Here is a 24,676-nt window from a genome sequence, read left to right on the forward strand (position 1 = left end):
TGCTGTACAAGATAACGTTGACCACGTCACTGTATGGAGAGTGCTACGGGAGAATCAGTTGTTTCTGTACCATGTACAGCGTGTGCAGGCACTATCAGCAGCTGATTGACCTCCACGGGTACACTTCTGCGAATGGTTCATCCAACAATGTGTCAATCTCATTTCAGTGCAAATGTTCTCTTTACGGATGAGGCTTCATTCCATCGTGATCAAATTGTAAATTTTCACAATCAACATGTGTGGGCTGACGAGAATCCGCACGCAATTGTGCAATCACGTCATCAACACAGATTTTCTGTGAACGCTTGGGCAGGCATTGTTGGTGATATCTCGATTGGGCACCATGTTCTTCCACCTACGCTAAATGGAGCACGTTATTGTGATTTCATACGGGATACTCTACCTGTGCTGCTAGAACATGTGCCTTTACAAGTAGGGACACAACATGTGGTTCATCCACGATGGAGCTCCTGCATATTTCAGTCGACGTGTTCGTACGCTTCTCAACAACAGATTCGGTGACCGATGGATTGGTACAGGCGGACCAATTCCGTGGCCTCCACGCTCTCCTGACCTCAACCCTCTTGACTTTTTTTTTTTTTTTTTTTTTTTTTTTTTTTTTTTTTTTTTTTTTTTTTTGTCATCAGTCTACTGACTGGTTTGAAGGGCCCGCCACGAATTCCTTTCCTGTGCTAACCTCTTCATCTCAGAGTAGCACTTGCAACCTACGTCCTCAATTATTTGCTTGACGTATTCCAATCTCTGTCTTCCTCTACAGTTTTTGTCCTCTACAGCTCCCTCTATTACCATGGAAGTCATTCCCTCATGTCTTAGGAGATGTCCTATCATCCTGTCCCTTCTCCTTATCAGTGTTTTCCACATATTCCTTTCATCTCCGATTCTGCGTAGAACCTCCTCATTCCTTACCTTATCAGTCCACCTAATTTTCAACATTCGTCTATAGCACCACATCTCAAATGCTTCGATTCTCTTCTGTCCCGGTTTTCCCACAGTCCATGTTTCACTACCATACAATGCTGTACTCCAGACGTACATCCTCAGAAATTTCTTCCTCAAATTAAGGCCGGTATTTGATATTAGTAGACTTCTCTTGGCCAGAAATGCCTCTTTTTCCATAGCAAGTCTGCTTTTGAGGTCCTCCTTGCTCCGTCCGTCATTGGTTATTTTACTGCCTAGGTAGCAGAATTCCTTAACTTCATTGACTTCGTGGCCATCAATCCTGATATTAAGTTTCTCGCTGTTCTCATTTCTACTACATCTCATTACCTTCGTCTTTCTCCGATTTACTCTCAAACCATACTGTGTACTCATTAGACTGTTCATTCCGTTCAGCAGATCATTTAATTCTTTTTCACTTTCACTCAGGATAGCAATGTCATCAGCATCTCATTGATATCCTTTCACCTTGTATTTTAATTCCACTCCTGAACCTTTCTTTTATTTCCATCATTGCTTCCTCGATGTACAAATTGAAGAGTAGGGGCGAAAGGCGACAGCCTTGTCTTACAGCCTTCGTAATACGAGCACTTCGTTCTTGATCGTCCACTCTTATTTTCCCTCTTGGTTGTTGTACCTATTGTATATGACCCGTCTCTCCCTATAGCTTACCCCTACTTTTTTCAGAATCTCGAACAGCTTGCACCATTTTATATTGTCGAACGCTTTTTCCAGGTCGACAAATCCTATGAAAGTGTCTTGATTTTTCTTTAGCCTTGCTTCCATTATTAGCCGTAACGTCAGAATTGCCTCTCTCGTCCCTTTACTTTTCCTAAAGCCAAACTGATCGTCACCTAGCGCATTCTCAATTTTTTTTCCATTCTTCTGTATATTATTCTTGTAAGCAGCTTCGATGCATGAGCTGTTAAGCTGATTGTGCGATAATTCTCGCACTTGTCAGCTCTTGCCGTCTTCGGAATTGTGTGGATCATGCTTTTCCGAAAGTCAGATGGTATGTCGCCAGACTTATATATTCTACACACCAACGTGAATAGTCGTTTTGTTGCCATTTCCCCCAATCATTTTAGAAATTCTGATGGAATGTTATCTATCCCTTCTGCCTTATTTGACCGTAAGTCCTCCAAAGCTCTTTTAAATTCCGATTCTAATACTGAATCCCCTATCTCTTCTAAATCGACTCCTGTTTCTTCTTCTATCACATCAGACAAATCTTCACCCTCACAGAGGCTTTCAATGTATTCCTTCCACCTATCTGCTCTCTCCTCTGCATTTAACAGTGGAATTCCCGTTGCACTCTTAATGTTACCACCGTTGCTTTTAATGTCACCAAAGGTTGTTTTGACTTTCCTGTATGCTGAGTCTGTCCTTCCGACAATCATACCTTTTTCGATGTCTTCACATTTTTCCCCCAGCCGTTCCGTCTTAGCTTCCCTGCACTTCCTATTTATTTCATTCCTCAGCGACTTGTATTTCTGTATTCCTGATTTTCCCGGAAAATGTGTGTACTTCCTCCTTTCATCAATCAACTGAAGTATTTCTTCTGTCACCCATGGTTTCTTCGCAGCTACCTTCTTTGTACCTATATTTTCCTTCCCAACTTCTGTGATGGCCCTTTTTAGAGATGTCCATTCCCCTTCAACTGTACTGCCTACTGCGCTATTCCTTATTGCTGTATCTATAGCGTTAGAGAACTTCAAACGTATCTCGTCATTCCTTAGTACTTCCGTATTCCACTTCTTTGCGTATTGATTCTTTCTGACTAATGTCTTGAACTTCAGCCTACTCTTCATCACTACTATATTGTGATCTGAGTCTATATCTGCTCCTGGGTACGCCTTACAATCCAGTATCTGATTTCGGAATCTCTGTCTGACCATGATGTAATCTAATTGAAATCTTCCCGTATCTCCCGGCCTTTTCCAAGTATACCTCCTCCTCTTGTGATTCTTGAACAGGGTATTCGCTATTACTAGCTGAAACTTGTTACAGAACTCAATTAGTCTTTCTCCTCTTTCATTCCTTGTCCCAAGCCCATATTCTCCTCTAACCTTTTCTTCTATTCCTTCCCCTACAACTGCATTGCAGTCGCCCATGACTATTAGATTTTCGTCCCCCTTTACATACTGCATTACCCTTTCAATATCCTCAGACACTTTCTCTATCTGTTCATCTTCAGCTTGCGACGTCGGCATGTATACCTGAACTATCGTTGTCGGTGTTGCTCTGCTGTCGATTCTGATTAGAAGAACCCGTTCATTGAACTGTTCACAGTAACACACCCTCTGCCCTACCTTCCTATTCATAACGAATCCTACACCTGTTATACCATTTTCTGCTGCTGTTGATATTACCCGATACTCATCTGATCAGAAATCCTTGTCTTCCTTCCACTTCACTTCACTGACCCCTACTATATCTAAATTGAGCCTTTGCATTTCCCTTTTCAGATTTTCTAGTTTCCCTACCACGTTCAAGCTTCTGACATTCCACGCCCCGACTCGTAGAACGTTATCCTTTCGTTGATTATTTAATCTTTTTCTCATGGTAACCTCCCCCTTGGCAGTCCCCTCCCGGAGATCCGAATGGGGGACTATTCCGGAATCTTTGCCAATGGAGAGATCATCATGACACTTCTTCAATTACAGGCCACATGTCCTGTGGATACACGTTACGTGTCTTTAATGCAGTGGTTTCCATTACCTTCTGCATCCTCATGTCGTTGATCATTGCTGATTTTTCCACCTTTAGGGGCAATTTCCCACCCCTAGGACAAGAGAGTGCCCTGAACATCTATCCGCTCCTCCGCCCTCTTTGACAAGGCCGTTGGCATAATGAGGCTGACTTCTTATGCCGGAAGTCTTCGGCCGCCAGTGCTGATTACTTATCAAAGTTTAGGCAGTGGCGGGGATTGAACCCGGGACCAATGACGTTTTGATTATGAATCAAAGACGCTACCCGTAGACCACGGGTAGCAGCTTTCATTTATGGGGGCATTTGAAAGCTCTCGTCTACGCAACCCCGGTACCAAATGCAGAGACTCTTCGTGCTCGTATTGCGGACGGCTGTGATACAATACGCCATTCTGCAGGGCTGCATCAGCGCATCAGGGATTCCATGCGACGGAGGGTGGATGCATGTATCCTCGCTAACGGAGGACATTTTGAACATTTCCTGTAACAAAGTGTTTGAAGTCACGCTGGTACGTTCTGTTGCTGTGTGTTTCCATTCCATGACCACTGTGATTTGAAGAGAAGTAATAAAATGAGCTCTAACGTGGAAAGTAAGCGTTTCCAGACACATGTCCACATAACATATTTTCTTTCTTTGTATGTGAGGAATGTTTCCTGAAAGTTTGGCCGTACCTTTTTGTAACACCCTGTATAGTCATCAGCTGTTTAGGAAAGCTGATCCAGTTGTTGTAGAGACCTTTGTAAACCTTATCAAGGAACAGGAGTGGCAAGATGTTTATAGCGCTGATACAGTAGACGACAAATATAATGCTATTCTCAAGACTTTTCTTGTGCTCTTTGAAAGTTGCTTTCCGTTAAAACGTTCAAAACAGGGTACTAGCTCAAACAGGCAGCCTGGGTGGCTGACTAGAGGGATAAGAATATCTTGTAGAACAAAGTGGCAATTATATCAAAACGTTAGAAACAGTCAAAATCTAAATGCAGCAGACTATTACAAACAGTATTGTAAGGTGCTTAAAAATGTTATTAGGAAGGCAAAAGTATGTGGTATGCAGATAGAATAGCTGAGTCTCAGGATAAAATTAAAACCATATGGTCAGTCGTAAAGGAAGTGGCTGGTCTGCAGATACAGGTCGAGGATATAGAATCAGTGCGTAGTGGGAATGTCCGTGTTACTGATAAGTCGCATATATGTACAGTATTTAATAATCACTTTCTGAATACAGCAGGTGAACTAAATAGAAACTTAGCCCCAACAGGGAATCCTATAGCACTCTTAGAAAAAAGTGTTCCGAGACTGTTACCTGAAATGCTCCTCCATGATACTGACAAGAGGGAGATTGAGTTAATAATTAAATCACTAAAGACCAAGAACTCTCATGGATACGACGGGGTATCTAGCAGAATACTGAAGTATTGTTCTATGTATGTTCGCCCAGTACTTAGCCATATCTGTAACTTTTCCTTTAGGAGTGGTCGGTTTCCTGACCGATTAAAGTACTCGGTAGTGAAGCCACTTTATAAAAAGGGAGACATTGATAATGTTGACAATTTTAGACCTATTTCTATGCCATCGGTGTTTGCTAAAGTTATCGAGAAGGTTGTATATACAAGGTTACTGGAGCATTTAAATTCACATAATTTGCTGTCAAATGTTCAGTTTGGTTTTAGAAATGGTTTAACAACTGAAAATGGTATATTCTCTTTTCTCTGTGAGGTTTTGGACGGATTAAATAAAAGGTTGCGAACGCTAGGTGTTTTCTTTGATTTAACGAAGGCTTTTGACTGTGTTGACCACAAAATATTACTGCAGAAGTTGGACCATTATGGAGTAAGGGGAGTAGCTTACAATTGGTTCGCCTCTTACTTTAAGAACAGAAAGCAGAAGGTAATTCTCCGCAATATTGAGAGTGGTAGTGATGTTCAGTCCCAATGGGCCACTGTTAAATGGGGCGTTCCCCAAGGGTCGGTGCTGGGGCCACTGCTGTTTCTTATTTATATAAATGATATGCCTTCTAGTATTACAGGTGATTCAAAAATATTTCTGTTTGCTGATGACACCAGCTTGATAGTGAAGGATCTTGTGTGTAATATTGAAACAGTATCAAATAATGTAGTTCATGAAATAAGTTTGTGGCTTATGGAAAATAATTTGATGCTAAATCACAGTAAGACTCAGTTTTTACACTTTCTAACTCACAATTCAACAAGAACCGATATTTTGATCAGACAGAATGGGCAATATATAAGTGAGACGGAACAGTTCAAGTTCCTAGGTGTTCGGATAGATAGTAAGCTGTTGTGGAAAGCCCATGTCCAGGATCTTGTTCAGAAACTAAATGCTGCTTTATTTACCATTAGAACAGTATCTGAAATAAGTGACACTTCAACACGAAAAGTAGTCTGCTTCGCATATTTTCATACGCTTATGTCGTATGGTATTTTTTTTTTGGGGTAATTCTTCTGTTTCAAAAAGGGTATTTTTGGCTCAAAAACAGGCTGTTCGAGCTATATGTGGTGTAATTTCGAGAACCTCTTGTCGACCCCTATTCAATAGTCTGGGAATTGTGACATTGCCCTCACAGTATATATTTTCTTTAATGTCGTTTGTTGTTAGCAATATTAGCCTATTCCCAAGAGTAAGCAGCTTTCACTCAGTTAATACTAGGCAGAAATCCAATCTGCATGTGGAATGCACTTCCTTGACTCTTGTGCAGAAAGGAGTGCAGTATTCTGGTGCATCCATTTTCAATAAGCTACCACAAGAACTCAAAAATCTTAGCAGTAGTCCAAACTCTTTTAAGTCTAAACTGAAGAGTTTCCTCATGGCTCACTCCTTCTATTCTGTCGAGGAGCTCCTGGAAGAGCTAAAAAATTAAGCAAATTCCAGTGTTACAGTGTTGATTTTCTTTATTTATTTTTATTTCTTTATTTTATCCGTTCAGTTGGGTCGTCCTGCAATGTTTTGTATGCTGAGTCCTCAAGTAAGAGATCCATCTTCCCCAGATAGTCATCACGTGACAGAAGAACCGTTGCGTTGCCTTTGTCTGTAGGTAGAATTATCAGAATTTCGTCTTCTCTAATGGATCGGACTGCTGCCCTTTCGAGAGAGGAGATGTTACTGCGTGGAGGCGGCGCTCGCCGCAATGTATGTGAGACCTCTTGCCTAGTCTCTTCAGCTTGGTCCTCCGAAAAGCTGGACACCGCTTGTTCGAATGCGCAGATGAATTCGGTGTAAGGTACATTCCTCGATGTAGGGGCAAAATTCAGGCCTTTCTCCAACACTGACAGCGTGGCGTCGTCCAGTTCTTTACTCGTGAGGTTAATCACTGTCCGCCGACGGGCGTCGTCATCAGATAGCATGGGTTGAGAACAAAGCCGTTGAAACTTTGAAGACTGTTTCCTGACGGCGCTCCTATGCGTCCTATCTGTTAGTGTCCAAGAAAAACTATCCACCCATTCCCAGGATGCATCCGACAGCAGCGACGATAACTCCAAGTGCAAGAAAAGTAAATCCTTGGATATGAGATCCAGTTGTCTTCGTGCGAAGCGAATGCGCTCCTTGACTAAGTCGAAATTGGCACGCTTCTTGATGTTGTTGGCCGTTTTCGTATCAATAAAATGCACAAATCTAGCAAACTTAGGTATTACTCTCCCATCGCGGCATCTCAGCAAAAAGGCGAGGGCACTCAGCAACTTGCCTTTCTTCTTACGAAGTTTATCAAACTTCTTCACAAGTTCCACCATTTGCTTCAACCTGAGAAATCTGCAGTGGCGGAGCACTGTCTCAGCGAGGGACACAGAATGCTATATGACGAGACACAAATGATTACCCCTGCATCTCGCTATTGGGACTGTGTTTTAAAAGAATCCATAAAGATTCGTTTATCTGATAATCTTATTAATAGAGACAAGGGTTATCTTTTAAGTAAGACTTGGAACCCGGTGTTATCAGGCATTAAAAAACAACGGTTTGTGTTTCGATCGTCGGAATAAAATTTTTATATTTTTAATTTTTGATAGCGATATCTCGATTTTGCCTGTTTCCACCACTGGCGGCGCGGTATGTTTACTTGCGCTAGAGGGCAGTTACGGCACCTTCTCGCGCACGCGTTGTGGGCCTTCTGCGGCCTATATAGGGGCCGCCGCTTGCGCTGAGAAGTCAGTTCCGGCGAGATCGTGTACCAGCACTCTCACCTGAAGATGGCGGCCAGTTGGACCGCGGAAATATTGTGTCATGAAGACGTTATGATCCGGCAGCACACCCGAGAAGAATATTATGTAATGCACATACGAACCAAGGAACCATTAATAAACCGTGACTGTGGCGACAAACGCAGCAAGTTCTGGAAATCCGCCTTAGATGTGATTATTGAGAAGAATGAGTTGTAATGGACAAAGCTAAAGGGGAACTTGAAACAGAAGTCAGAGCCCAGAACAAGCCACGGACATCGGCTGCAGCCGGCTGTCGTCCATGCTCGATCAGCACCCCTCAGCGGCAGCAACATTTCCGTGACACGGTCCCGGGTGTCACCGCCTGGGGCCAGTCCTCGGGAAGCCACTCTAGCTAGACTGACCTCCGCGTCGTCGATGCGCACGGCCTATTTCGCCATTGCACCGTTCCAGGTGGTTCGCAGTGGCCCACAAACGCAGTCCTTCCGCGAAATTAGCGTTCAAAAACAGCCATTAAACGGTGCCCCAGCCGAGTAGGTTTTTTTTTTTTTTTTTTTTTTTTTTTTTTTTTTTTTTTTTTTTTTTTTTTTTTTTTTTGCATGGGAAGACTACGCACGGCGCCTTCTGTGTGATAGTCGTCGCTACGTATCTACTAAATAATAATGTCGTGTGACTAGGGCCTCCCGTCGGGTAGACCGTTCGCTGGTGCAAATCTTTCGATTTGACACCACTTCAGCGACTTGCGCGTCGATGGGGATGAAATGATGAAATGATGATGATTAGGACAACACAACACCCAGTCCCTGAGCGGAGAAAATCTCCGACCCAGCCAGGAATCGAACCCAGGCCCTTAGGACTGCCCAGCCCGAGCGCTAGAACTGCGCCAGCTGCCCATCACTGTTCTCCAACCGTCGGTCCAGACTTCGATTCTGGGTAGCTCCATTGCCACGCCGCTGGGACGCCGTGTCCTACCGAAAAATGCGTAACCGCCTTGCTCCGCACAACAACCAAAGCGGGCGTCGTGCGGCTTCTGTGTTACCGTCGTCGCCGCCCTGTGTGGCCGAGCGGTTCTAGGCGCTACAGTCTGGAACTGCGATACCACTACGGTCGCAGGTTCGAATCCTGCCTCGGGCATCGATGTGTGTGATGTCCTTAGGTTAGTTACGTTTAAGTAGTTCTAAGTTCTAGGGGACTGATGACCTCAGCAGTTACGTCCCATAGTGCCCAGAGCCATTTGAACCATTTTTTTTTTTTTTTTTGTTACCGTCGTCGAGTCACCGCGCCGTGTCAACGCTCCACTGAGTATCTCGCGTGTCTACACCACCGCTAAAAATTTTTATTTCTGCAATTTTCTGGTTCAGAATTTGTTTATTTATTTCGTTACAGTGAGGTGAACAGTTTTGAGTTAAGATATTTGTTTTTCATTTTCGTATCATTTTCTATCTTGGTACAATGACAACGAAAACTAGAGCACAGGCAAGAATGGACAAGACTGTAGAAACAGCTCCAAACGAATTTCAGAAAATTTCAGACATAGTGTAGAAAATTCTTGTGAGTATAGTGAAGTCAGGGAACTTTCGCACAATACTGTGAATGTTCAGAGTATAGGCTATTATTTGGCAATCATGCTTTATGAACTGTAGGGAACTACACGCATTTCGGAAAGGCAAAATATCCTGACACAATCCGATTTTGTTATGAGAGATGCAGGTGTTGCTTCTACTTCTACAGAACACTAATTTTGTCTTCCCCTCTTTCAGAAATAATGTTACACAATTAATACTAGCAGAACTATTAAAAAATCCGTTGCCGAACTTCGTGGAGAGATCAAAGAGTCTAAGGATGAGATTAATGACAATTTAAATCTTAAATTCGAGGAAATGTCAGAACGGTTGAAAATTCAGGTACTCGAAAAACTCAAGTCTGATATTTATAATCTTGGGTCCAGACTTGACCATGTACAGTCTATTGACATTTCTCAGTTGAGACAAAAGCGTCACAACAAGAATTGCAAATAGAGGAATTAGCACAAAATTTTGACTCATTACAGCTAACACTGAAGTTTTAAAAACGCAAAATCTGTTGATGACAGATGCAAGACGAGTCTAAGAATTATACAAGGGAGTGATGCAAAGGAACAATGATTCAGCCAAAAGGTCAGCCGACACTTGGCCGATTCCGTTTGCCGATAACGAAGAATTTCAGTCTATGCATCATTTTAAAGAAGGTCAAATGACAATCAAAACGCAAATTAAATTTCTTGGCCACATTGTCTCTACGAAGGCTGTCTTACCCGATTCAGGAAAACTGAAAGCAATTGTAGAAATGCCTGTACCTGCAAACAAACGACAACTTAGAGGATTCTTAGGCCTTCGGAATTTTTATCGACGCTTTATCAGTTTACAGAGCTTGTCTACACCTAGACTGTGTCAACACACAAGCAAGAATACAGTTTCGGACTGGGATGATATTGTCCATACCGAATCAGATGATGTGGAAACTGCACTGCTTAATGCACCCATATTATCAGACCCTGATTTGTCTCTTGATTTTTGCCTTTCTACAGATAGCTCAAAATCTGGTCATGGCGTATAGTTGTTTCAAGAAGTTGTAGAAAATGGAATTCTTACACAGAAAAGTGTATTTTGCCACCTCATTCTTAACCAAAGCCGCACGTTAACTATTCTGTCACCGAGCTCCAAGCTTTAACGATAATTTGTGCATTCGATAAATTTCGTTACTTTCTACAAGTATACACACTAAGGTATATTCCGATCACCGGGTACTTCAGTTCCTTATGGAGGCTAAACTAAATCATGATCGTTTAAGACATTGGGCTTTGTCCCTTCAGGAATTCATTTCACTGTGATTTACAATCCAGGTTCTAAACTCATTATTACTGATGCACTTTCCCGTGGACCTGTTGGTTTAGTCCACAGTAATGAGGCAGATTCAAGTACAATAATTTTAGTTTGTTATATATGCAAAAAGTAGTCTCTGAAAACTTTATTTCATCTTCATTGTGTGATATTGCTCATGAACAGAAGAAAGATTCTGTTTGGAAATACATAAAATAGAAATGGGAAAACAATTCAAATACTGCGATAAGACAGTTTTATCTTGTGGGTAACCACATCTTATTCAGACGTAGACGTCCTGACAGTGCTGTTTTTGTTCTGTGCATCCCAGAAAAACTCATCAATAAACTCATGTGGTACACACATCTCATTTACTCACGCTTTGGTCCTAAGAAATGTTTTCTGAAATTACGGGATCATGTTACTTCAACAACACGGAAAAGCGAATTCGAACAGTCTAAGCAAAATGCAGGCTGTGCCAAAAGGTAAAACCACAGAACACCTCTATTGCAGATCATTACCGTGAAACTAAGAGAATTATCCGCTGTTGACATTTTTGGTCCAGTTACGACAGCTAAACATGGTCATTCACTTGTTTTTGTAGCTGTTGAACTTACCTCTAAATTTGTGTCATTCCCACCTTTACGAAAAGCAACTGCAAACTCTATTTATATAGCATTCGTAAAGAGTTTTCTGAAACAAGTAGGGCATGTTGAGAAAATAATTTCTGATAATGGCCCACAATTTCGTTATAATACATGGCTAAAAACTTTGAGATGTAGAAAAATTAAACTAATATTTATATCACATTTTATACCTTCTTGTAACCCTTCTGAACGTATTATGGAAGAATTAGGTAAGCATTACAGATTGTTTTGCTGTCGTCAACACAGAAACTGGGATTTGTAGTTGTCGGATTTTCAAAACATCATTAAAGAACTATCAAATGATTCTACAACTTTGCCTCCACTCCATTTACTAAAGAATAAACCACCACCAGATAGTATAAAACAATTAATAGCCTTCCTCACACAACGGCGTTTAAGACACCGTGAAATAATTAATTTAGCATTTGAAGACATCGAGAAAGCCGCAGAGAAAAGAAAAAGCTACAGAATCCACAAGTGACCGTCAAAAATTTACAGGTAGGTCAGAAAGTGTTACTTAAATCGGGTCGTTTATCTCATAGAGGAAAGTCTTTAAGTGGCAAGTTTTTCCTGGTGTTTGAAGGTCCTTTTCACATGCGGAGAATCACACATGCAGATACTGTGGAACTCGAAATCATACGCACTCATAAATCACGAGGTATTCATCATGTACCAAACATTAGAATATAAAAAGAATAATACTGTAGGGGGTTTACTATTCTGTAGTAAACATATGCAGCTACGAGCATAGATGCCCTAACTGTTGCAATGGATTTTATTACTTTAGCTTTTGGCACTGTTTCATACTCTTCAACTAATCTGAATATCTGTTAACGTATCTTTTAATGTCAATCTTCTTAATAGGGAATTAATAAAATAGTGGCTATCTATAATTTGTGTTGTCTGAGGAAAAGTACTTTGAATTTGCTAAGCATAATCTGACAAGAAGATAATACAGTGGAAGTAGACGATTTCTTTGCATTTATATTTGCGCTGTGTCAATATGGAATGGTAAGTCTTCTACGAACAATTTGTATTCAGCTGGTATTATTCTGAGTTTACTAGTGAGGTATCTGAGTGAAATAAAAACTATTATCTTATTTCAAGAGTTTGGAACTTTTGAGATTTTGGTATAGCAGAGTAGAGTTGGTTTGATGTTCTGAGCTAATTACTTGTATTTTTTTTTCAGTAAGACAGTTTGCATGTGTAATGAAGTTTCTTGGGACTTGTGGTAACTCCTGGGTTCTTGCTTTACCTTTACCAGACAGAATACTGTGTTATTTTTGAGGGAAATGCATGAGATGATATTTTCCTGTAGATAGATTTTGTGAAGTAGGTCATGATCACGAATTTTAGAGGTACATACAACTGCTGACTTTATTTTGGATATGATATTTTGTGAGAGTGATTCAGAATTGAGAAAGGCATTGCTAATGGATGGTACTTTAACTAGAAACATTTCTGACTTATGCTTGCCCTGCTGTTTAGGAAGTATCTTAAAGAGCGATAATTTCAGAGCTGTATACATACACATCATGAATCTACAGAGTACTGCGTGATAAGGATTTTGTGTCGTCGTTGACACTGTAGAGTATTGTACCAGGGGAAGTAACGACAGAGGATGTTGTTTTGTGGTGGTATGCCTTCTCTACAACACAAATTGCACACATGTATTAACAAGTTTCTTCATTCATAAGAAAAAAAAGCTACTCATCTTTAAGCAAGTTGTTGTAGTACTAGCTCTTCCGTAATAGTCCACATTAGCCTCACTACAGGTGAAGTACACCTTCCACTACATACACTACATTGATCACAATGTACTGACGGCCACGAACTAGAATAGTGACTGAGCTGGCAGCCGAGCTGACTGCGACTGCGACTCTGTGACCATCTGCATGACTGTCTGTGACTGACTCGGTGGGCCATCTGGTCTGCGGCGGCGATCTAAATACTGGCAACCGAGAGTGCAGAGTGCGTTGGCAGCACATTGCTTGCGAGTCTGTCTTTGGCCCCTCTCCTGATAGGTATTCTTCATTCAGCGCCTATTATCGATCTTCTTGCAGCCTCTTTGCTTACCAGTGCGCTGGCGACAGCTTATGCCAGCACAATGGATAAGAAATGTGATGAGGAATTGAGTTTTAGGATTGCCATTTGAGGCTTATGATGTTATTATCGTTTACAATAGAGCAATTACGGTTTATTATGGAGCAATTATGGTATTTTATATGAAGTGGGTTATGATTTGTAGGATACTACACACGAGGCGTTATATATGATTTAATGAGGAAGCATTTTTGCAGCTATTTGTGGAACAGTATAAGGTAAGGAATATACACTCCTTAAACGAAGCAATCCACAGCTGCAGTAGATACATGGAAGTTCTTTTTGTGCACACTTTGTTCGAAGGTAGAGCCACATTGATACTATCAAGAGAGATTTATTTTGTCACGAAAGGATTTCTGAGAGGACAGTACTATTGAAGTTTTGTTGCTACTGACGAGATGTATTATGACGTGTATGACTTATCGATTATGGAAAGAACACAAATTACAATCTAGATATTAATCATACCTGTTACTTTTTTTTTTGAGTCATCAGTCATCTGAACGGTTTGTCGTCCCCACCATGAATTCCTCTCCTGTGCCAACATCTCCGAGTCGCACTTGGAACATATGTCCTCAATTATTTGCTGGATGTATTCCAATCTCTGTCTTCCTCTACAGTTATTGCCCTCCACAGCTCCCGCTAGTAGCATGGAAGTCATTCCCTGATGTCTTAACAGATGTCCGATCATCCTGCCCCTTCTCATTGTCAGTATTTTCCACACATTCCTTTCCTCTCCCACTCTGCGCAGAACCTCCTCAGTCCTCACCTTATCAGTCCGCCAAATTCTGAACATTCCTCTGTAGCACCACATCTCAGTTTCTTAGATTCTCTTTTGTTCTGGTTTTCCCACATCCACGTTTCACTGCCATACAATGCTGTATGAAATGATCGTATGGCGTCGTTCGGCCGCCAAGTGCAAGTCTTACTTTAGTCGATTGGGCAACTTGCAGCCGACGATAAGAATAAAATGATGGTGAGGGCAACAAAACACTCAGTCCCTGAGCGGAGAAAATCTCCAACCCGACCGGGAATCGAACCCCGGCCCAGGGCATGGGAAACAAGTACGTTACCAGCCAGCTAAGCAGGCGGACGTACAATACTGTGCTCCAACCGTACATTCTCAGAAATTTCTTCCTTACATTAAGGCCTGTATTTGGTATTAACAGACTCCTCCTGGACAGGAGACTGCTCTGCTTTTGATGTCCATCTTGCTCTGTCCATCATTGGTTATTCTGCTGCCTAGGTAGTACAATTCCACAACTTCATCTAGTTTATGACCATCAATCCTGATGTTAAGTTTCTCGTTGTTCTCATTTCTGCTACTTTTCATTACATTCGTCTTTCTTCCATTTACTCTCAATCCTTATTCTGCTCTCATTAGACCGTTAATTCCATTCCGTAGATCATGTAATTCTTCTTCACTTTCACTCATGATAGCAATGTCATCAGTGAATCGTATCATTGATATCTCTTCACGTTGAATTTTAATTCCACTCTTGAATTTTTCTTTTATTTCGATCACTGCTTCTTCAATGTACAGGTTGAACAGCAGAGGTGAAAGACTACATTCCTGTCTTACAGCCTTTTTAATCCGAACACTTCGTTCTTGGTCCTCCACGGTTATTCCCTCTTGGCTCTTGTACATAGTGTATATTACCAGTCTCTCCTGTTACTCCTGTTTTTTCAGAATTTCCAACATTTTGGACCATTTTACACTGTCGAACGCCTTTTTCAGGTCGACAAATCCTATGAACGTCTCCTGATTTTTCTTTAGTCTTGCTTCTATTATCAACCGCAGGGTCAGAGTTGCCTCTCTCATGCCTTTACCTTTCCTAAACCCAAACTGATCGTCACCTAACACATCCTCAATTTTCTCTTCCATTTTTCTGTGTATCATTCTACTCAGCAACTTGGATGCATGAGCTCTTAAGCTGATTGTGCGATAATTCTCGCACTTGTCTTCGGAACAGTCCGGATGATGCTTTTCCGAAAGTCACATGGTATGCCACCAGGCTCATATGTTCTACACACCACCATGAATAGTCGGTTTGTTGCCACTTCCTCCAATGATGTTAGAAATTCTGATGGAATGTTATCTGTCCCATCTGTATTATTTGATCTCAAGTCCTCCATAGCTCCCTTAAATCCTGATTCTAATACGGGATCCCCATCTCCTCTAAATCCATTCCTGTTTCTTCTTGAATCACACAGACAAATATTCCCCCTCATAGAGGTCTTCAGTGTAATCTTTCCACCTATCCGCTCTCTCCTCTGCATTTGACAGCGGAATTCCCGTTGCACTCTTAATGTTACCCCCTTGCTTTTAATTTCACCGAATGTTGTTTTGAATTTCCTATATGCTGAGTCAGTCCTTCCGATAATCGTTTCTTTTTCGATTTCTTCACATTTTTCGTGCAGCCGTTTCGTCTTAGTTTCCCTGCGCTTCCTATTTATTTGATGCCCCAGGGTCTTGTATTTCTGCCAGCCGCGGTGGCCGAACGGTTCTAGGCGCTACAGTCTGGAACTGCGCTACGGTCGCAAGTTAGAATCCTGCCTCGGGCGTGGATGTGTGTGATGTCCTTAGGTTAGTTAGGATTAAGTAGTTCTAAGTTCTAGGGGACTGATGACCTCAGAAGTTAAGTCCCATAGTGCTCAGAGCCATTAGAACCATTTCTTGTATTTCTGTACTCCTGAATTTCCTTGAACGTTTTTGTACTTCCTTCCTTCGTCAATTAAGTGAAGTATTTCTTCTGTTACCCATGGTTCCTTCACAATTACTTTCTTTGTGTCTATGTTTTTCTTTCTAACTTGTATGATTGCCTTTTTAGAGGTGTCCACTCCTCTTCAACTGTACTGCCCACTGAACTATTCCTTGTTACTGTATCTATAGCCTTACAGAACTTCAAGTGTATCTCGTCATTCGTTAGTACTTCCTTACCCCACATCTTTGCGCATTGATTCTTCGTGACTAATTTCTTAAACTTCAGTCCACTCTTCATCACTACTACATGATGATCTGAGTCTATATCTGCTCCTGGGTGGGCCTTAATATCCAGTATCTGATTTTGGAATTTCTGTCTGGCCATGGCGTAATATAACTGAAATCTTCTTATATCACCCGGCATTTTTTCTTGCGATTCTCGGACAGAGTATTCGCTATTACTAGTTGAAATTTATTACAGAACTCAATTAGTCCTTCTCCTCTCTGATTCCTTGTCCCAAGCCCGAATTCGCCTTAAACTTTCTTCTAGTCCTTCCCCTACAACTGTACCCCAGTCCCCCATGACTATCACATTTTCCTCTCCCTTTACGTACTGTATTACCCTTCCAATATCGTAATATACTTTAACTAGTTCTTCATTTTTAGCTTGCGACGTCAGCATATATACCCGAAATATCGTTGTCGGTGTTGGTTTGCTGTCGATTCTGATAAGAACAATCTGCAGAAGAGGGCGAACAAGCATAGTGTAAGCAGCCTCTTTAGTAGCCCTATTGCATTTTCTAAGTGGTTTGCCAGTAAATCGCACTCTTTGGCTTGCTTTACCCATAACATTATCAATGTGATCCTTCCAATTGAAGTTATTCGTAACGATAATTCCTAAGTATTTAGTTGAATTTACAGCGTTTAGTTTTGTGTGATACAATCACGTAACCGAAATTTAGCGGATTTCTTTTGTTACTCATGTGGATAACGGCACACTTTTCATTATTTAGAGTCAATTGCCACTTTGTGCATTCTACAGTTATCTTGTCTAAATTGTTTTGATCATCTGGTGGCGGTCAGGGGTGGCATCATCGGCAATCAACAGTGCTACTAAGATTGTCTCCTAAATCGTTTATGTAGATCAGGAACAGCTGAGGGCTATAACAGTTCCTTAGGAAACGTCAAAATTACTTCTGACTTACTCGATGACTTTCCGTCAGTTGCTAAGGAATGTGACCTTTCTGACACAAAATCACTCCACAGAAACGCAATTTGTTTAGGAGTTGCTTGTGAGGAACGGCGTCAAAAGCCTTCGGGAAATTTAAAAATGTGGAACTAATCTGAGATTCGCTGTCTACGGCACTTATCCCTTCGTGAGAATAAAGAACTAGTTGTGTTTCACAAGATCGATATTTTGTGAATTCTTGTTAACTTTTTTCCTAGATAACTCATAGTGTTAGAACACAGAATATGTTCCAAAATCCTATTACAAATCGACGTTAGTTTACTGACTTGAATGAAACCCACCTCGTCTGCATAATTTCACATGTATTGGGTTACGAGTAGTTTTTCTTAGAGAATCTTCAGGCTGACGAATCTTCAGGCTGACGAGATACAAATGGTCTGGTTGTTACATGTAGACCCTTATGTTCATTACCATAACCAGAAACAATGATCACAACATTCCTCCGACCGCTTGGCAAAAGCATAGCGAACAGGCATTGCATGATACCTACAGTAGACTCTACTTTACGTACAATTCGAATTTCTCCAGGTTTTACGAGAGGTCCTTCTATACCGTTGTGCTGTGGTATTCGTTGCAGGTTGATCACTCTTACCGATTGACAACCGAAAGCATTTCGTTGAACATCTCTTTATCTGCAACTCCATGCTCTTGTCTTTCACCTTATGTGCAATTGTCGTCGTTACTATACAAGTTTTGTTAGAGAGTCAGGATAGGATGGTGAGCCTCTCCGATCATGGACTGTTCTACTAGGACCATATCTATCCAGGACAACTATTTCTTCTGAAAGAGAAGCATAGTGTCTCTGTATTCCCTAGATCACTACAAAAAGTTTAGATTTCCTTCCTGCGATGTGACATTCCCGCCGCTTTATCTACCTACGTTACTGAACTTGTAAATTGTTTTTGTCGAACTTCATATTTCAGTTAACGTTGTGTTACAACTATCTCATTGTCACAGACACCAGTTTTAATGTGAATGTCCACTGAAACGTTAGTTATTTTTGTTGCCATTATATTTAAAATATTTTTGTCATCTACGGGTTTCCAAACAGTTTCAACAAGATGATGTTTGGATCATATACGTCTCCAAGGATTTGACACTTAATCTTTCCGTTACAGAATGTATACTTGTCAAGGAATCGTTACCCCACCATGTCTTTACTTTCAGTACCCTGACGAGTATAAAACCAAAAACATAATGGAGAAGCATTAAATCTTAAGTACTGATACTCTGGTCTTGGCAGTCTGTATTCGATGCAAATCTCATCTGATGTTGGCATATTAAGACTTTTGGTTATCATCCTCTGTTATTTCAATAACTGTGAAACTTTCCTTGCGTAATTAAATCATTTAACGGCTGTGGAACTACAGGTAGAAGGCCAGGTAATGTGAGCCTTGAATTCGAATTGAGTCCACCGTCGTACTTGTTATATTGTAATTAAGAATTTAGCAATACAAGACTTCCCGACAGGTGGGGATCGAGTTATCAACACAAAACCAAATAGGGATAATACAAAATTAGGTCTCATTATGATAGAGAAAATAGAAATACAGGTGAGTTATTATGAAGGGAATCAAATCCCAAATAGACATAAGTACGTTCTCACCCTGGCAGTACAAGTATGTGTGCCTACTAGCTCCAGAGGGGAACGTATTGAGAGACTGCATGATGAGATGAAAGAAGTTACACTCAGGTGAGAAAAGTCATTGGACACCGATATGCTTATATGCATTTGGTGGTAGTATCGCGTACACAAGGTATAAAAGGGCAGTGCATTGGTGGAGCTGTCATTTCTACTAAGGGAATTAATTTGGAAAGGTTTTCGAGTTGTCTATGACCGCACTACGGGAATTAACAGACTTTGGACGCGGAATGGTTGTTGGAGCTCGACGCATGGGGCATTACATTTCGGAAATCGTTAGGGAATTCAGTACTCCCACATCCACAGTGTCAGGTGCGTGCCGAGAATATCAAATTTCAGGCGTTAACTCTCTCAACGGACAATGCAGTGGGCGACGGCCTTCAGTAAACAACCGAGAGCAGCAGCGTTTGCGCAGTCATAACAAACAAGCAGTACTGCGCGAAATAATCGCAGAAATCAATGTGGGAAGTACGACGAACGTATCCGTTAGGATGCGAGTGCCTTTGCGAACAGCACAAGATCGCCTGCAGAACCCTAGTCGACTGGGAAACCGTGGCGTGGTCAGATGAGTCCCAATTTCAGTTGATAACAGCTAATGGTTGGGTTGTCAACACGGCACTGTGCAAGCTGGTGGTGGCTCCATAATGGTATGGGCTGTGTTTACATGGAATGGAATGGCTCCTATGGCCCAACCAAACCAATCATTGACTGGATATGTTCGGCTACTTCGAGAACATTTGCAGCCATTCAAGGACTCCATGTTCCCAAACGACGGTATCATGTGACCGGACCACAACTGTTCATGAATGGTTTGAAGGACATTCTGGACCATTTGAGTGAGTGATTTGGCCACTCAGATTGCCCGACACGAATCTCATCGAACAGTTGGGACACAATCGAGATATCAGTTCGTGCACAACACCCTGCACCGACAACACTTTCGTAATTATGGACGGCTATAGTGACAGCATGAGTCAATATTTCTCACTGTATTGAGATGGCTAAGGTAGACAAAAATTTAATTGTGGACCGAGACTGAAATTCGATAGTGGAAAATGAAAGAGAAGAAAAAAAAATTGGAGAAGGTGAACTGGGGGAAAGAAATGCATAAGAAGGCCGCATGATAACATTTTGCACAGATTCCAGTACAACAGTCGCTATCACTCGCTTTAAGAAATTTATGATTCAACTTGATTAAAACAAGAGATTGGTTGATAAGACACATCCTGAGAGATCAAGGAATTACCAGTTTTATAATAGAGGGAAATGTGTGTGTGTGGTGGGAGGGGGGGGGGGCAGGTTTGTATGAATATGTAGAGGGAGAGACCATTACTTTGCTACACTGACGAGGAGAATATCGCAAATGGCATTACTTGATTTTCCAGAAACTACGCTCAGTAGAAGAGGGGTCAAAATAAGCAAACACGTGTCTCGTCTTGAGGAAACTATGATCATGGTTTTCGAGGTATTTTATGTTCCTTTTAGCGAGTAAATAAATCAACCAAAGCGGTGTCGCAGTGGCTAGCGTCGCTGCTTCACGGTTTTGACCCTGTGTTTGAAACCCTATCATCATTTTTATTTTTGTGTTTTATTTACCTAACAATGTCCGTGGAAGCTTACGACACAAATGTTTTCTAATGTATACTGAAATCATGTTGGCCTTATTCGTCTACTAATTGTATGTCTAGTGAATGAATAAAAAAAAAACAACAATATATGAATGAGAAAATAATTTGAAATTTGTTTTAGGTAAAATACCTGTAGTGTGGCTTGATTCATAATCAACTGCAAGGACCAGTTTTCGAGAAAGTGATCCATTACGTCTGGTTTGCCACGAAATTATTGCCAACGCATGAAATCTTCACCAATGTTAACGACGTTACCTTCCTGCGTGAGATTCGTACGAAGGAATGTCACTGTAGGAAATCTGTCTTCGCACGATGCTCGGGACTTACCAAATTTTTATGTTTCGAACGTTTCTACGATCGGTATGATCCATGGGAATGCACCAAACCTTCCTGAAAAATAAACATGACAATAAAATGTAACAAATAATGTAGGAATTGATATAAGAATGAATTATAAGAATATGACACTTTCAAAAGATTGCAGCACCTGAAAATATCATACAACACATTTTATATAATAAGTGTATGCCCCTGTGTACCCCAACTTGCTCTGAAATAGTCATGCAGTAACAGTCTGCGGAGATGGGTAGGTAAATGAAAATAAATAAATAAATGGAAAAATAAAAACTCTAATTGGGTTTCGAACACAGGGCGCAAAAGGAGAAGCGCGACTCTAGCCACTGAGCCACCAATTCGGATGAGATTTTCGCCCACTAAGAGGCATCTAAGTTACGTCTTAAACTTTGATCTCCGTTTTCGCAGAAACGGTCGAGTGTCTAAGGATAAGCCGAGACACGTGCTCGCTTATTTAGACTCCCCTCCCACTGAGCGAAGTTTCTGGGAGATCGTGTTATGGCACTTGCCGTGTTCTCCTCGTAAGCAGATTCAAATGGGTGTTGGCCGCAGTAGTTATGCAGAGGTGAAGAGACTTGCGTAGGATAGAGAAGCGCGGAGAGCTGCATCAAACCAGTCTTCGGACAGAAGACCACAATAACAAGTCGTTCATACAGCTATAGCAGAGGCTTCGCAGGTTCTCTACCCACCGTCTCCCCCACAACCCTCTTGTTTACAAAAGATATAACGCTACATATCGAGTATTATGTTAATCTTGCACTCACGAAAATTATCTCTGTTGTTACGACAAGGAATGTATCGAGCCGGCTCGTCGAATATTTTTACCGTTTTGATCTAGAAATTATGCATAAAAATTTTGTATGTGAATTAAGATAACCTGCTAATGTTCATTAATTCCTTAAATCTTGCTGATGATCTAGTATTAACAGCATAATTTCAGAAAGTAGTAAGTGTGTGTCAGCAGTGCAGAACAAACACGTTGAGCCCTCTAGACTGAAGTTTCTCTTGAGATTAGAGACTCTGTTTTGAAGATCGTAGATCATCATAATGGAAAAGTGTATTTACAAATCTTTGCTTTGGTGTGTTTTCGTAGTACACTCTTTGTCCTGTGAAAAAGTTGCGTTTTTTTCATTAGTCTAAAGAATATATTTTTATGAATAAAGTCAATTTTTACTCTAGAATGTGACTCACAATCGATAATCCATATAGATATGACGTACTAGATGGCTATTTTGCATGTTCCCGGTATCCTAAGATCTACAATAATGAACTTTTATCATCTGACGAAGGGCAGCTTTATTAGATTACGTAACGTAAGCACTGCCGGAGTCCATTATCTGCAGTGATTATGGAATGAACTGTACAGTCAGTGCACCTGTAGGTCCTGAAAACAAAACAGCATTTCAATCATGATGACCAAAGTGAAAAAACGTTCCAGATATCTGCAGCAGTCCTAAGACCATTCAGTTGCCAGTAGATTGATAAGTTAGGTGGTCTCATATTATGACATATGTCACACAAAGACGGCAGGCGTCAAGATAATTAGCACTTGAATCATAAGCACCCTGGAACTTTCGCACGTGTAAGTAATTTTTTTTTAGAGATAGATGCATTCCTTTTAAATGCTTTTCTTAACGAACATTTAACCCTGGTCTCAGCACATGTAACAACACGCACTTAGTCGCAAATGGGTCATCGAAACTGTTTGTGACACAACACAGAGTGTAATATAAGAAATTTTCGTAGTGATTATGTTGTAATTTTGAGTAATGGAGTAAGTTTTGACGAAATATATTTTGTCACTAAATTGTACATATTTTCATATGAATGAATATGATTACGTAATTTACATGCAATATCCAAAAAAGTACTATGTAATAACATATAGTAAACACGCTGGTCTAGTCAGGGAGATTTGCTACTGTGAACAGTGAAACAGTGTATCTGAAGTACGAATTGTTGTTCTGCTGAGGCATGCGCAGCCGCACAGGGAAGCTGGGTCTGGCGCCAAGCTCTTACACAGTGGAGTCTCACAGAAGCGGTCAGGCATAGTGGTTGCTAGCGGCACGTAGGGCAGCACATTGCAAGGTACCAAACTAGAAGAATTGTGTGTTATGGCAAGGCATAATTACAGTGTTAATTGGATACAGTGCAAAAAGCATCAAGAGGAATTAAAATGGAAGAAGAGCACTGTGTACCCAAAATTGTTTATTGCAAAGTGACGATAAGAAGAGCCTGTTGCCGTGCATTATCGGCGATTATTATCTTAAGCAGCCACTCAGTGAAGTAAGACCAGACCAACTTTACCATTTATAAGTGCATCACGGCTAGCCAGCGTAGTAGTTCCATTCGTGAATAATAAACAACTTAACGTTAACTCTGTGTTATGAGTCCTTAAACCTGAAAAGTTACCAAATAGGATTAACGATAATAGCCTTTGTTTCTCAATGAAATATTCTGTTAAAAACTAGTATTAATATTCATTGATTATGAAAATATAATTTCAGTGAGTTTTTAGAGACAAGAGCCTATTGTAGATCAGAATATTTAATTTCTTTGTGTGATCAGTAATTTCTGCTCTCATTTCCAAAATACGTAACAGTGTTACCTGATAGTCGATCAATAGTTTTTTAATGAAAGTTACACTAATAAGACATACGTGTTTTGCTTACAGGAAAATATTCATTTAAGAACAGTTACAATAATGTAAATATTAACAGTCGGCATTATGGTAGGCTGCGCGAAGCTATTTATAACATGAACTGAGTGCCAAACATCTAGCAGTGAAGTGCATAGGCTTAGCCCAATTTGTTTTACTTATTTCATAGCTAGATTTATTTGATGTAGCAAATCGTGATTTTGAATCTGAGCTCGAGTCAGTGTTATTGTGCACGTCCTCTTCTGATTGTGTTGCATTAATTTTTATTACGTAAACACTTTTCCAAATTGATTAACAACTATACAACACTGGGCGCTCACACCGTGAGCTACCGACTATTTCCTATAACCATTTCAATCAAACTAAAAAAAAATATTTAACTTCATTATCTGAGAATTCACTAACTACTTTGCAATTTTTATTATTTGTCAGAATTCCTTCCGCTGTTATTGCATAGAAGTAGTCGTGCAATAACGATTCAGTTACAGCTGATGCTATTTTTTTTAATTTAATTTGATTTAATTTGTTCTTCGAAACCGATGTCTTTTCCCAGACAACGGGGCCATTAGGAACGCGTGTCATCAACAATTACAATCATCCGAAACTGTATGTCCAACGCTGTACTGAAAAAAAAAATGTAGACACGTAATATGAAAGACAACAAAAATTGCTTTGGTTCGCGGAACATTTATTACTTAAGAAAGTACATTGCTTTCTGGAAAACAGAGAGTCCCTTTAGTCAGCTGTAGTGCCAGTACTGCCAGTGTCGTCGAAGCTGCCGTCTGCTTCACGTCTACTGTGCAGCAAGCTACGTAAATTTAAATGTTAACTGTGATTTTCTTACTTGTCACTTCTTTTTCCGAGTGTTTTTGCTTCTAGGAAGCTTTATTTTTGTGTACTAGTAATAATGTTCCATAGATTTCGTGTTTGTTTTGAATACAGTCCAGAGACAGTTACTGCTTATTTTCATTGCTTCCAACAAGAAGGGCCT

At 40.7% G+C, this 24,676-nt stretch overlaps 1 protein-coding gene across 1 annotated transcript in view; it reads left to right on the forward strand.

Moving 5' to 3' along the window:
• The window catches only part of LOC126474539 (dentin sialophosphoprotein-like), a 176,128-nt gene that overhangs the window by 95,815 nt on the left and 55,637 nt on the right, over positions 1-24,676 (forward strand). The gene's annotated exons all lie outside the window — the stretch shown is intronic.

The sequence above is a fragment of the Schistocerca serialis genome, chromosome 4 (assembly GCF_023864345.2).
Source record: "Schistocerca serialis cubense isolate TAMUIC-IGC-003099 chromosome 4, iqSchSeri2.2, whole genome shotgun sequence".
NCBI classification, from domain to species: Eukaryota; Metazoa; Arthropoda; class Insecta; order Orthoptera; family Acrididae; genus Schistocerca; species Schistocerca serialis.